A 13,325-nucleotide genomic window follows, 5' to 3' on the forward strand; every position below is an offset into this window, starting at 1 on the left:
ATGACATGTCCACTAGTTCCCTTGTTTCAGGAGGAGCCTGCTGAAAATGACTCTGTGCTGTTACTTTCTCTTGCTCTGTATAGACCACCTCTAGATTAGTGAAAGAAACTTATGCCCGTTAAATTGTTTGACTCTGATGAAAATTGGTACAATGGTGCCCACTGGGGTGATTTAAAAAAAGGGAGGAGCTGGAAGGTTATTTTTAAGTGCTATTGACCACTCACTGCAAGCAAGAGTACCCCTGAAAACTGCCACGCAGCTCTGGAAGCTATGGGAGCCCCTAACAGATGTGACATTTGCTGGGGAAAAGAAAGAAGAACAAAAACACACACAAAAAGATGAACCTTTTGAACCAAGACAGTCCTACTTTTTTTTAAAAAAGATAATCGGTGAAATAACGACCGAAAACATTTTCAAAACAGATGCCTAATGTCAGATTGCATAGACATGGCCTCATATTCCCAGCATAACAATAAAAATCTCACCCACGGGATTTAAAGCAGATTCTTATGCAGCTGGATTTTACAAGCTTTCAAAGATCTACTGTTTCATAAATTCCAACAGCCTTCTGCCAGTTTGCTTTCTCCAGATTATTCTCTGACATTTACCTTTGTCAGGATGCCGATTATACACATCCTAAGGTGATCATTATCTTGTGGTCCCCTTAAATGAATGATAATCCACCCACTACTTATTATTTAGATGGATTATAAACTCACAGAATGGGGAACAACATTATCATTCCACATATAGTTACAGTGCTTAGACCTGATTAAGTGATAAAACACCAAAACCATGAGAAATAAGTAAATCGATGATCAGAAATGAATTTGTTGCGTTTTTCAAGGCAAGAATGGTTCTGATTATTGAATTCTATCTCTCCAATAAAACTAGTTTAGTTTCAGGCTGATTTCCTACAGTATGAAAGCTTAGTCAAGGATAAAGGATTTAACAAAGCAGCAACCGCAAAAGTAGGCCTAGTCAAACCTTATTGGCTAAGCTAAGGATGCAAGTCTGGCCCCTGTATCAAAGAAATCAGAAATCAAATTCAGAATCACAAGCACTCACATGAAACGTGCATTCATTCACTGTGTGTTAGCCATGCTTATCATTGAAGTTTGCCAATTAACTTCTCAAGGGACCACGTTGACTCCCCTTGCCCCAAACACACAAAATATCTATCTATAACTTCTAAAATATTACCTATCAAGCCTACGTACGTTACTGACTCCGTCTGCCTCTAACGGCACCTTTGCTTTGTCGTATTCCAGAGTGAAAGTCTGACTTCCTGCCCCTCCATTCTTGCGTAAGGCTTCTCCTTGCTAAATCTATATTTCATTGCTGAAACTTCTTCCCTTTAAATATATTACTTCTCTGTGCCATAGTTCCAATTTGGACTTTGAAAAACAAAAAATAGTTGATATACTGCCAGTTAAAAACTATTAGTTTTGATCAAGCGATGAAGATTAGTAATGAGAATTCTGTGATGGATAAGGAGCTAGTTAAAAGAAAGGCAAGAATTCAATGTTTAAAGAGAAAGTATAGGGCTGACAGGAGATTATAAATGGGTTTTCTCAATATTGTCATTAATGATCTTGGCACAAAAAAAGTAAAATTATGCTAATGAAATTTGCTGATACATAAATTTATGAAGCATCATCAATAGAAGTGGTTTAGCATGTTATACTGAAAGATATAGATGACAGAGAAGACCGCAGTAGTAGGAAGATAAAACCGATAGGAAACAGTAAAAAGTTATACACTGAGAGGCAAAATATTTTTTTGCTGTAAACAATGCGCTTATCCACTGGAAATAACAGCAGGAAAAAAAGATTTGCACAGATTCACCAATTCCAGCATTACTATGAAGCTGGAACGCAATATGGCTGTGAAAAAAAGGCAAACCTGGTCCTAGATGTATCGATTGAAATAAAGAAAAGGAGGTATTACCATTACTATAAAAAGTAATAGTAAGAACTTATATGGAATAATACATAATTCAGTTAATCTGTGTTTAAGAAAGAGATGCAAACTGAATCACTAGCGTAGAGAAGAACCTATATGACGATCACTAGGATGGATGAAAGGTTGAATTTTTCAGGGTACTAAATTAAGGATAAGAAAGAAAATAATGTATATAACAGGGAATAAATCCCAGAGAAAAGGAAAGTTCACTTGAACTCAACGGTAGGGAAATGTGTTTATACTGACCCTGTAACAATTAGATCCGAAACTTAAAAAAATTCTAACATCAGGAGAAGAAAAAAAACCTGTCTTTTAAAGATGAGCTTAAGCAACAAAAAAAGAACCTCCTGATTTATGTTCCATTTCTCCCAAACTATTCTGTTGGACAGAATCTTTCCTGAGAGTTGTCTCCTGTTGACACAGCCTCAGCAGGATTGCATGGAGGCCTGTGGGCTTCCATGATCAGTAGACAAGAATGTCGCCTTTTTTCTATTAGCAACTTCAACACTTTTGAGCATCCCAGAAATGAAGGGATACCAAGAAATGATGTCTGAAGATATCTCAGAAACAGCTAATTCATTCCCAACACATCACAACTTTGGAAGCAATCTCTTTAAAAATTATTCAGTGAGGATCCTGAGTCGGCAGAAAGTAGTTCTAAATTCCTTTGTACAGACCTAAATGCTGGATTCAGCAAGGTGTCATTCCAGTAGTCTTTGTCCTTAGAAAAGGTATCTTTTCCCCCAGATTATGCTCAATGGTACCTAACAAATTGGATTAATCACATCACTTTTTAGACTAATCTAATTCCCACGGTCTGGTTGACTAACACATTACATTCATATAACACAGCATCTCTGATTACCTATCCTGAATTATGGGAAACCTCCAACCTCGGACAGATTCTCTACCAAATTTAGTTCTGATTAATACAAGAAATGCTTACCAAGAAAAATTTAAAGGCATCTGTCCTAGGATTTTAGGAGCAGAGTTCTTTGGCCATCACAAGATTTAATCAAACAACTACTGATAGGTAGTGGCACGATTTTTTTTTCCCCCTCTAACAGTAACAGATTCCCTTCTATCAGAAGGGGAAAAAAAAAAAAGATTTATTATAAAAGAGTAGAGCTACTAGAGAGTCTAGCAGTCTTGTCCTCCATGAGACACTCCCTTTCAACACATGTTAGTTATACATTCCCTTTTGGGCACAGAATGCTTAAGGTCACAGTCATGGTTTCTATAGTGAATCCTCAATTATGAAAAACAAGAGAAGTCAGAATAGATTTTTATGGCGCTATTCTACACACTTACCAATTTACCAGAGCCCTTAAATAAATACACTGCACACAAAGTGTGCCCTAGCTGCTTTCTTGGCTACACAGTTATTATCTTAATATAAAATGTATTCTTATTCTCAGGGATTTTAGAAGATGAATAACAATCCTTAACTATTAAAAATATTCCTGAGGCACTGCAGATGTCAAATATCATATCCTTTAACGTTACAACACTTCTCCAAGAAAATTTTAGGATAATGTAGAAGCCTGAAAGCAAGGGAATTGAAGACTTTTCTGATCTCAGTGAGTTTTAATCTCTTTTCTTTACAGATAATTTTGTAGCTTTCAGACAGATCACAGTAAATATTTAAGAGAGCCAAGGTGCTCCCATGTGAAAAGAACAACGACAGCCTGGGAGAGACGGAACCATGAAGCTTACCCATTACCAGAAAAAATCCTGTTTTGCATCATTTGTAGTTTTTCCTACTGTTTATCTGTGTTGACCCTATACCTACCTAGCAGCTGTCATCCCTATCTCCATTTAATTGTAGCTTTGGACTACTGGTTTGTTTGAGAGAAAATTTAGCATACCTGACTATCTCCACAGCTTAAGCCATACCTGTCTGAATATACACATTTGTCAGTGCATCTACATCAGCATTTTAGACCAATTAGGAAAGAACTTTAGAAGCAAATCCCTCAGTCGTCCCCACTTACCGCATTTTGGTTGGCATTGCGTAGCGGTCTCAAAATAAACAAACCACACTCCTTTTGCACAAAACTAACTCAGAGGATGTGCTTCAGGAACACTCCATTTGCTTATGAGTGTTCCCTCCACAAGACCAGACATGGTCTGAAGGAAAATAGGCACAGCGCGGATGTTGGGTCCTTCTCACCAACTGTACGTATCCGCCTCCATTGCACTCTACTCGCTACTCTGTAAGGAGCTAATGTTTTTCCTAAAAGCTTCTACAAAAAAGGCAGCACTGGCCTGAAATCAAGTCCCTTAGCCCTGACAGTTCTCTACAGTCTCCTGACAGTCTCTACACAACAGGGGAAGTTGAGTGACTGGCCATATCTTTCATTAGGTAAAAAAGATTTTAAAAAATTAATTTGGTACCATATTATAAAATTTCTCTAAAGCAAAGGGGAACCTAGAGCAGAATTAAAGAGTAGAAGGAAAAATGATGTTCCATTTTCCCAGAGGTACAAGTCCTGATATGGAAAACCCCTTTTCTTATGAAATAGAACTAAACTTTCAAACCATCACATGCATACTAGGCCATTTTATACAGGCATTATGTATATTTTCAATTCTTTTCTCTTTTCCACAGCAGGTGCTACAAGCATAAAGTAGGAGAACCTATGAAATCAGGCTACATCAACATTTCAAATAAAATTTCATTCCAGGGACAGTTCAATCAAATACATTGAAGGACTGTACCTTAACATCATAAAAGGTACACAGATATCATCTAATTATAATTTCCAAAATTTTCATTTGGTGAATTAAGGAACACTGTTCTGTTTCATGTCACATCAAGTCAGCCAATGCATTGGCTAGATAACATAGATACCAAGAAAACAGGCTAGTATTTCTAAAATCTTAACAAAAGAAATTATTTTGCTGGTAATTTACATTGCAAAACATTACCACTGCAGTAATAGAAAACCTGTTCATGTTCCTGATAGAAAAACCCTCTTTACCATCCCAATTTTATGCAGTGCTTCTCCTCAAAATACTCTCAGGCTGATACTAATGCAAGCCACTGGTGATACTCCTGCAACATTAAAGCCTTACAAAAGGCAATGAAAATCAACAGAGACAGCTGTCCTGTGGCTGAATGACGTCACTGCCACCCTAAGGAGATGACTTTACAATTGTCACTGGCCATGAGAGTCTTTGGGGACGGCACCATGACGACAACAGCACAATTTCATTGCAGTTCTATTAAGGCCATAATACTCCGAAAACTTAATTTGATTGTTTGGCATCTAAATAAATTACTCGCACAGAGCTGACTGGAAACTAATCAAGCATTGACTCAGCAGTATTTCACCAGCACCATAAAATGAAAAATAGCAGCTTTCAAAGGAGATGAGGTATGAGAAGGAGGAAAAAGTAACAAGCATACTTGGTGGACAACTGCTGTGAGACACGTCCCTAACAAATTCTGCATCCATCATGATTACAAATAGGCACAACACAAAAAAGCGTCTATTTTGCTGGCACTTGAATTCTGAGCTCACTTGTAGATCCTAAGCACTGTTTTTAAAATGTTTCCAACATTACAAACCATGTCTCCCAGAAATTTGAAGCAAATGAAAATCAGATCTGGATGCAAATTTTGCAGTTCAAATCTATTTCTAATCTTAAATAAATCAAAAATCTAATATCCCCAAACCACAACTTCAGGAGACAGATTCCTTCAATATTTGGACTACGAGCATTAATCCTTTTTTCCAAGTACCTTTGTCAGAAAAAAAAAAAAGGTGTAGGGGAGATAACTCAATTACGTAGCAACACGATTTACCTGCTTTAGTACTATTACCTAATACAAAGCTCTTCTAGCCTGTATCTATCTTGTTCTTATCTATATAACGCCCCATTTCGTTTTCTAGCCCATCTGACGACAGGAATATACAGTACACTTTGCCATAGCTGTGCATTTTAAAACCTTAAGTGCTAAACAGGTTTACATAAATGGAGAGAGCGGGCAGAGGAGAAATTTCCTCCTGATCTCTATCTAGCTGATACTTCGGACTCTAAAGCTTATTCAGAAGATCCTATAGCAGCTATGGACAACTTTCTGTTTTGTCATTTCCCCTTTTTCAGTATGCTTCATGTCCTTGTTCAAGATTAATTGCCAGTAGCAGCAGACTAGATAAATAGGATTTTGGAGTGCTATATTATCCAGGAATGTGTGATAAATCAAATCGCTAACATCTTTCAAACTCACTTTCTCCTGAAAAGGCATATCCAGCTTCCTTCCTAGAAGCATATTTGCTAATTATTTGAAAGCAACTATTTTTTCTAAATGATTTTTTCTGAATTTGACATTGCTTTAATTTTGTGTTACTTTGCACGCTGGAATCTTGCCCACTTCGTAAAAGAGAAATGCAAAAGTCATAACGCTCTGTGCTTGTGTGTGCGCATACTCATTACATAACAAAAATTTAGAGCAATTGCTTTATAGCTCCAGTTTTATGAAAAAATGTGTGACAAAAACAATGGCAAATAAATGACAAATTTACTAGATGAGAGAAAAAAATGATTCTTTGGAATAAAAGAGAAGACCTCAGCAATCCTAAGGATTGCTTATGCTTATTATTACTATCCCTCTTGCTAGGTTAGAATTGATTATATTATGTACACACACAATCTATCATGGCAGGTACATTCGTCTCTAAATGTCCTACATCGAAAGTGCTTCTGCTTCATATGGCACTCTGTGCAAATACTTATAATAGGTCAGGTTTGAGATCTTTGAATTTTGACCCAAAATTCTTAATAGGCTAAAATGGGTAAAGAGTGGTTACTTTGCTGGGTCTGATAATTTAAAACAAAGCAGGAAAAGGGGCAAAGCCTTTCTCTGAGCAACCAGCACAGCAGCTGCAAGCAGGGGAAAGAAACCCCAATTCATCCTCACACAGCATAGACCCTATGCAACCCTGGCTCCCAGCAAGAGGACAAACAATCCCCACAGATACTCCCTGCACTCAGAGCCTCATGGAAGAAAGAGAGAGAACTGTTTCCCAAGTATGTGAGTAAATTTAATTCTCTCCCTTCTGCTGCACTAGTAACAAAATGAAGATTTGCTGGACCTCTCCATTGCCACTGGCGTAGTCAGATGTCCTCACTTTTTAATGTGAAATTCCAAACAGCACTACTACTTTTTTACGGGTCTTAGTTCCCTGACTGGATACAATTTCAACAACTAAACGAATTAAAAAGTAGTCACAGGTTTATTAAATATATACCATGTTGGATGGGACATGCAATGTAAAAATGAAGCTAAACAGTAACTCTTAGAATAAAAGCAAATTTTCTTTACAGAGTTTTAAGTTAATTTCCTACAGGCATCCTCCCACCCCATGTAAACCTCCATTTTAACATTGACACAAGTCTAAATAAATCTGTAAAAATACTGTGCAAAAGCTGAAGTTATACAGTTGCCATTAACTTTCATATGAAATCTGTGACTGTAGCTTTGATTGAACACTTTACTAACCCTTACTTTTTTTTTTTTTTTTTTTAATAAAGTCATTTCAAAGCTACCTCAGTATCTGCAGAAAAAATGTGGTTTTCAATCAAATGGTGTCCTGGATATTCTCCACTTAATACATATTAAATAATCGGAAAAAAAAAGTTGCACTATATAAAAAGAAAACTTTTCGTTATGCTTAAATGATTCCATTTTCAGAATAAGTAAAATATTGAAAAGAAGATGACAACAAATCCCTTACCTGGAGGCTCCTCTATTATTAGGTTAGCTTTTCTCTGAATAAATGTAGTCTTAATGAAAACTGTCACTGCAAAATGGAACGCGATCATTAGATAGACTATAGAGAATTATGAATTCTACCTGTATGTGAATGGGTACATAGGGGCTTCACAACATTATAACAGCACACTTCTGCCCCAGGACTACTAATGAACACAGCTGCCTGATTTTTCTTTGCAAGCAGTTTATTCACCACAAAAGGCAGTCGTGATTTCCTTAAGCTATTTGACAAATGTGGGTTAAATGTACCAAACTTTTAACTGAAGCGCTAAAAAAAAAAGGGGGGGGGGGAGGGGGTTGGAAACATCGAAGATATTAATGTAACTTGCAACTTTTTCATTTTATTTCGGTTATTCAGCTCTTCCCATAGCTAGCCAAAATCGTTGAGAAAAAATTCTGGTAAAATTTCAGTAAACACAGTATATGTTAAAAAATTATGTGCTAACACACAGTGATTTCTTTTATATAGTTACAAATTTTTCATAAGTCATGTAGGCTTTCTAATTAACATCAATGAAAACTTGAACTCCTACAATGGGAAAAAATGTCAAGACAATCCTAAATGAGTATTAGCAGCCTTCATTGTATTATCACTTGTGTTTATTTCTTTGCAAAATTCCATTATAAAATTCTGAATAGTACAGTTTTACTGCATGATACAAAACCCAGCTTAATTTCTTTCTAGATGATACGGACTGAATTACTAAGTAAATATTAACTACTAAAAAAATGCAAATTTACCTTTTTCAGTAAATACATGAGGCTTCAACCTTTTTGTCCTGAATGACTTTCAGCATATATCCTATCTCTGTTTTAGTGCAAATACAAAACATCTGCTTATGAAGACACTGGCTACCCTTCCATTCGTATTTAATTTACTGTATTGCTGTAACCCTATCATAAACACAGCCATGCGTGAGATTAAATGCAGTTTATGAAATAAGAACATCATTTGTTTAATTTAAGTAATTCACCCCTAGTGCTTTTAACAATATAATGAGGTTAACACCAGTGCTGTTGCTTTACTCCACCATGTCAAGAAGTGCTGCACTTAAACCTGCATCAAGGTCACCTTTCCCCATAACTCTTATAATCCCAAATCACCAGAAAAAAAAAAAAAAAAAAACCTGCTGTCAGTGACTGAACAGACTTATATATTTTTTTAACAGCCTAACAGAATTAAAGAGTTGTACCACCTCAAGCAGAGGCCAGATTTTAACTTACTAGGCACGCAGGAATATTAGACACACACTTAAAATGAACTACAATGCTCCCCACATTCCATAAAAGCCCGTTTCCTGGCTAGCTCTTACAGTGCTCCGGAGTTACAGAAAAAAATTACTGGGAAAGGAGGAGAAATTTCTCATTGTACTAAAACTGCTTCACAGGAATATATTTTACATGGCTTATTTTACATGCTGTCAAAGGGTATTTATGAGATACTGAAGTGACATGAACATCACCACAAGAGAAGGTAAAACTATGATATGTATAAAGTATGGTAGGTTCCGACACTGCAATTAGCTTTACACTAACAGATTAGCAGGCCTGTGCAGAGACCTATTTTAGCCAGTTGGGTTTCAAGAGGGCCTCGTGTCTCTCAGATCAAAATACATGAAAGAGGACATTTTATAATTTTGTTTGTACTTCCAGTACAAGCCGGATTACTTTTGTACTTATTTCCCCTAGGCCGGCTTTTATTAGCTTAAAATGAGTCAATTATGGTTATCACTGATATTTTAGAGAGCATTATTGGCTATGTGAAAGGCCACAGTCCCAAGACTGTTTCTGTCCCCATTCATCTTCATCCGAACTGTGCCCCATCTTACTCCATAAAATATATTTTCAATTCCCACTTCTTTAAATTCAGACTTCCAGGAGCTAGAAATGCTAAGAATGGTACCTACGCATTTGTCTCTAACCCCATTTTCAGTCTAGCTAGTTAAGATATGTTAAAACATACCTGCTAATTGAAATGCAAACCTCCTGAAGAATTCATAACCTGCGTGGTTTTGGGTATCTCTGTCTTATCTCACAGATATTCTATCTTGCTACTAACTTTTCTCTGCTTTAGACCACTGCTAGCAGAATCATTCCAAAGATTATCAAGTAACAGCATATCACAAAAACAAAATAATAAATCGTAATAGCAGATAAGTGCACTTCCGCAGATTACACTGCATTTGACTATTTCTATTTCCAAGTTTGTAATAAAGGCAAATTCAAGCTATTGAAAGGTAAGTAATACTTGAACTGACTTAGCTTTCTTGTAGCATGTATTTCCATATAGCAGCCCCCAAGAACTGCTAACTTGAATAGATCACACAGAAAATCTTCTTTTCTCCATAGAAATGCAATTTTTTCATTGTTTGATTAGTTTAGAATGGTTGGAAGAGAAATCCTTTGATGCAGGAGTACAATATTTTAAGAGAAGACCAAATGATATTTTTCTAAATTCCATTGCCAGGCAAGAAAGATTGACTTAATCAGTCTGGATTTCTGAACTAGTCTATTTCTACTTTTCTTTTGATCAAGCTATATGTGTTAAGATGCAGTAACTCCAGGCAGGCCAAACTTAAGCACAAGCTTCTTTGAACTTCAAACAAGATTGCTGGACTCTTCAAATTCAATTTTATCTGTAACTCAGTTATTGAGAAGTTGCTCTCTCTCCTACCCCCAGGGAAATATATTTCCATTAATAAGTCTAAATAATGTCTAAAAGCAGATGCAGCACCACAGTACAAGAAAAGAACCACACAGCAAACTCTATTGATACTGATGTTGCACGGATGCTGTAGCACATAGAAGCTGAGCACAACGGAAAATAGCTGTTCCAATGTGATAAAACATTTCAAAAGACAATACAGTAAATATTTTGCTTGACATTTTATCACATTACAAATTATAAAAAACAGTTTGTTTTTAGCGTAGTCATTGGCCCAGTATGACAAAAACATCCTTTCACAGTAGCATATTGCTCAGTTGTAATAAAGAAAGTCATCTAGTCCATCCTTCCGCCCAGGACAGAATCAACTGTTCCCCCATGACTGCCAGATACTGCTCTGGAAGACCTCCCGCAAGACCTTCCAGGCCTTCCCATGGCAAACCGCTCCATTATTTTGCTATCGTTACTATTTCTAACCTCCATGCCACAAATGAAGCCTGCTGCTTCTTGTGCTATCTCAGACCGGAAGAGCAAGCCCCTTCCGCCTACTGCAGCTTTTAAGCACCCCACAGGGTATCTCACTAGCATTACTCAGTACTCAATTACTGCTATTACTTTCACCAAGGTCTCTTTTTTTAGGGCAGGAGAAAACATAAGCCCTGTAGGAACTCCTGCAGTAAACAGACAGAAATGGTATACATCTATTTTGAGAAAAAATTACCGCAACAAAAACAGTTCAAGAAATAATAAAAATAATCTTTTTTCCTTGGAGTGCATCTCTTCAAGAGGAAATACTCTTTTGGATTGCCAATGAGCCTCTAACAATCAACACAGAAAGAAATAATCCTCAACCTTCTGGGCAGAATTCCCAATGTTTTAAGCCTGCAGTAGGTGCTAGCCGTCAGTCTCTGAATTTCTAAGTACGTTCCTAGACTACAGTCTATCCAATATCTCCTGACGACGGAGCTAAGCATTTGTCTCCAGGATTCAGTCCTGAATACTTAGACATATCTTTCCCCATAATTTTAATTAAGGTGTGATTTTCCTGTTTAACTCTTAAAGAAGAATGTCATATGTGTGATTAAAACACACACACACAAATACAGACTTTGCAAGGAATCCTGAATACAGGTTTTCTCAGCCAACCTCAGAAATCTTTGAGGGGAGGGTCCGCATACAGGATAGCAAAAACATCGCCTCACCTGCTCCCTATTTCTTAAAAATGGGTTAGCACCTGCTCTTTTACAAGTTCACTCCTTGACCAGGTTATTTTACTGCCAGCACAACCTCTCTATGAAAGCTCAGTCAGTATTTCTGGTACCTGCATGACCAGTACCACTTCAAGACTTAACACTGTTCAGTCACTTATGTCACCATTTGGAGTGCTAGTAAAATTTGAAGGTGAAAAGAAAACAGAGACAGCAAATGCTGAACAGATGGGAGTTTGGCAAGAAAGTACCTGATCCCACAAGAACACAGACTTCTTTCAATTCTCTTTTAATCTACTTGTTGGGTCTACTTTTCTACCTAACAAGGACCTTCCTCACTCAAGACACTATTTCTATGATGTACACTGTCTAATATGGGAAACAGTCAACAGTTTTTACAAGTTTTCAGGGCCAAGAAGTTTTCTTCCTTTATGGGGGGGGGGGGGGGGTGATATCATTTCTAACAACAGCAGCAGCAGCAAAACTTCCACCTAGAAGTTTACTAATAAAAAATTTACATCAAACCAACATCGGGAAACAAAACAAAAATATTTTTTTTTTTGTTCTAATTCAAAGTATCCTTGAAAATTTGCATTTTGGAACAAGGCTGGAAGGACCTGGAGAGATCATCCGGTCTGTTGCTTGCCCCTGGCGGGAACGGCCATGATGCTGTCATTCTTGACTGAAGTTTGTCTAATGTATTTCTAAATCACTTCCTGTGAAGGACACTTCACAATCTCCTCCAACAACCTATTACAGTACTTAATTATCCCTATCATACGACATTTAATCCTTGTTGCTATTTAAGACGTGCTTCTTGTCCTACCCACTATATATCTGAAGAGTGTTATCATAGCTCGCTTCATCTTCTCTTCATTAAAACAAATAATCTTTATTTCTTCATTAGAAGAAATAATGAAGAATCTTTAATTCTTCATTAAAACAAATAATTCCCCTAAGTCATTATTTCTAGACCCTGATCTCTCCTGATACTCTGCTCTGGATGGTCTCTGATTATTCTGTATATTTCTTGAGCCACGCTGCTCAATATTGGACATATCACTCCAGCCAATGCCTCACCAATGTGGAGCAGAGTGAAAGAATTACTACGCGGACCTTGGCAGTGAATACCTACCTCACGTGCCATGTTCTTCTCATAACAGCATGCTAATGCTGACTCATACACCTTGTGATTTGCTACAACTTAAAGACTCTTTCCTGCTGAATTGCCCCTTACACAGTTGTTTCTCACCCTGTGGGGGCACAGCTGTAAGCACAGCACCATGCCCTAGCAGAGGTACCCTGTCTTTCAAACAACCTCCCCCATTTGCCAATGAATCTAAATTCTAATTTTGTCCTTCAATATAGCCATAGTAACTTCCTACAAATTTAACGCCCCATTCCACTAACCAGCTCACTTACGACCAATACAATGCTTAGGAGAGATTTCTGCAGAACATTATTTGGCACATTCCTCCAACTCAAGAGCGTAACATTTTCAAGAAGTTTTAGACAAGCTTTTCTACATGCAGGATTGTTCCAAACAAGAAACTGATGTCAACTCCAACTGCTAAGCTTCATCTTCAGGGTGTGCTAAAAGATGTTTCTTCACTCTCCCTAACATGTACCCTGTTACAGTAGAATTTACAAGATTCTCAGAGATGGGATTAGGACGCATTTCAGGTCTATTTAGCTGAAAAGATTG

At 37.2% G+C, this 13,325-nt stretch overlaps 2 protein-coding genes across 18 annotated transcripts in view; one reads left to right on the forward strand and one right to left on the reverse strand.

Annotated features, from left to right (window-relative positions):
- The window catches only part of CTNNA3 (catenin alpha 3), a 571,770-nt gene that overhangs the window by 350,133 nt on the left and 208,312 nt on the right, over positions 1 to 13,325 (reverse strand). The gene's annotated exons all lie outside the window — the stretch shown is intronic.
- LRRTM3 (leucine rich repeat transmembrane neuronal 3) overlaps positions 1 to 13,325 on the forward strand; it is an 89,266-nt gene that overhangs the window by 50,368 nt on the left and 25,573 nt on the right. The window contains exon 6 of one of the 5 annotated variants that reach the window (XR_694191.2): positions 3,573 to 4,384. The exons of the other annotated variants lie outside the window; for them this stretch is intronic. The gene's annotated coding sequence lies outside the window, so the exon portion shown is untranslated. Of the gene's footprint in view, positions 1 to 3,572; positions 4,385 to 13,325 lie in introns of those variants that run through there. 5 annotated transcript variants of the gene reach the window in all.

Source organism: Struthio camelus, chromosome 7, assembly GCF_040807025.1.
Source record: "Struthio camelus isolate bStrCam1 chromosome 7, bStrCam1.hap1, whole genome shotgun sequence".
In the NCBI taxonomy this organism is placed as follows: domain Eukaryota; kingdom Metazoa; phylum Chordata; class Aves; order Struthioniformes; family Struthionidae; genus Struthio; species Struthio camelus.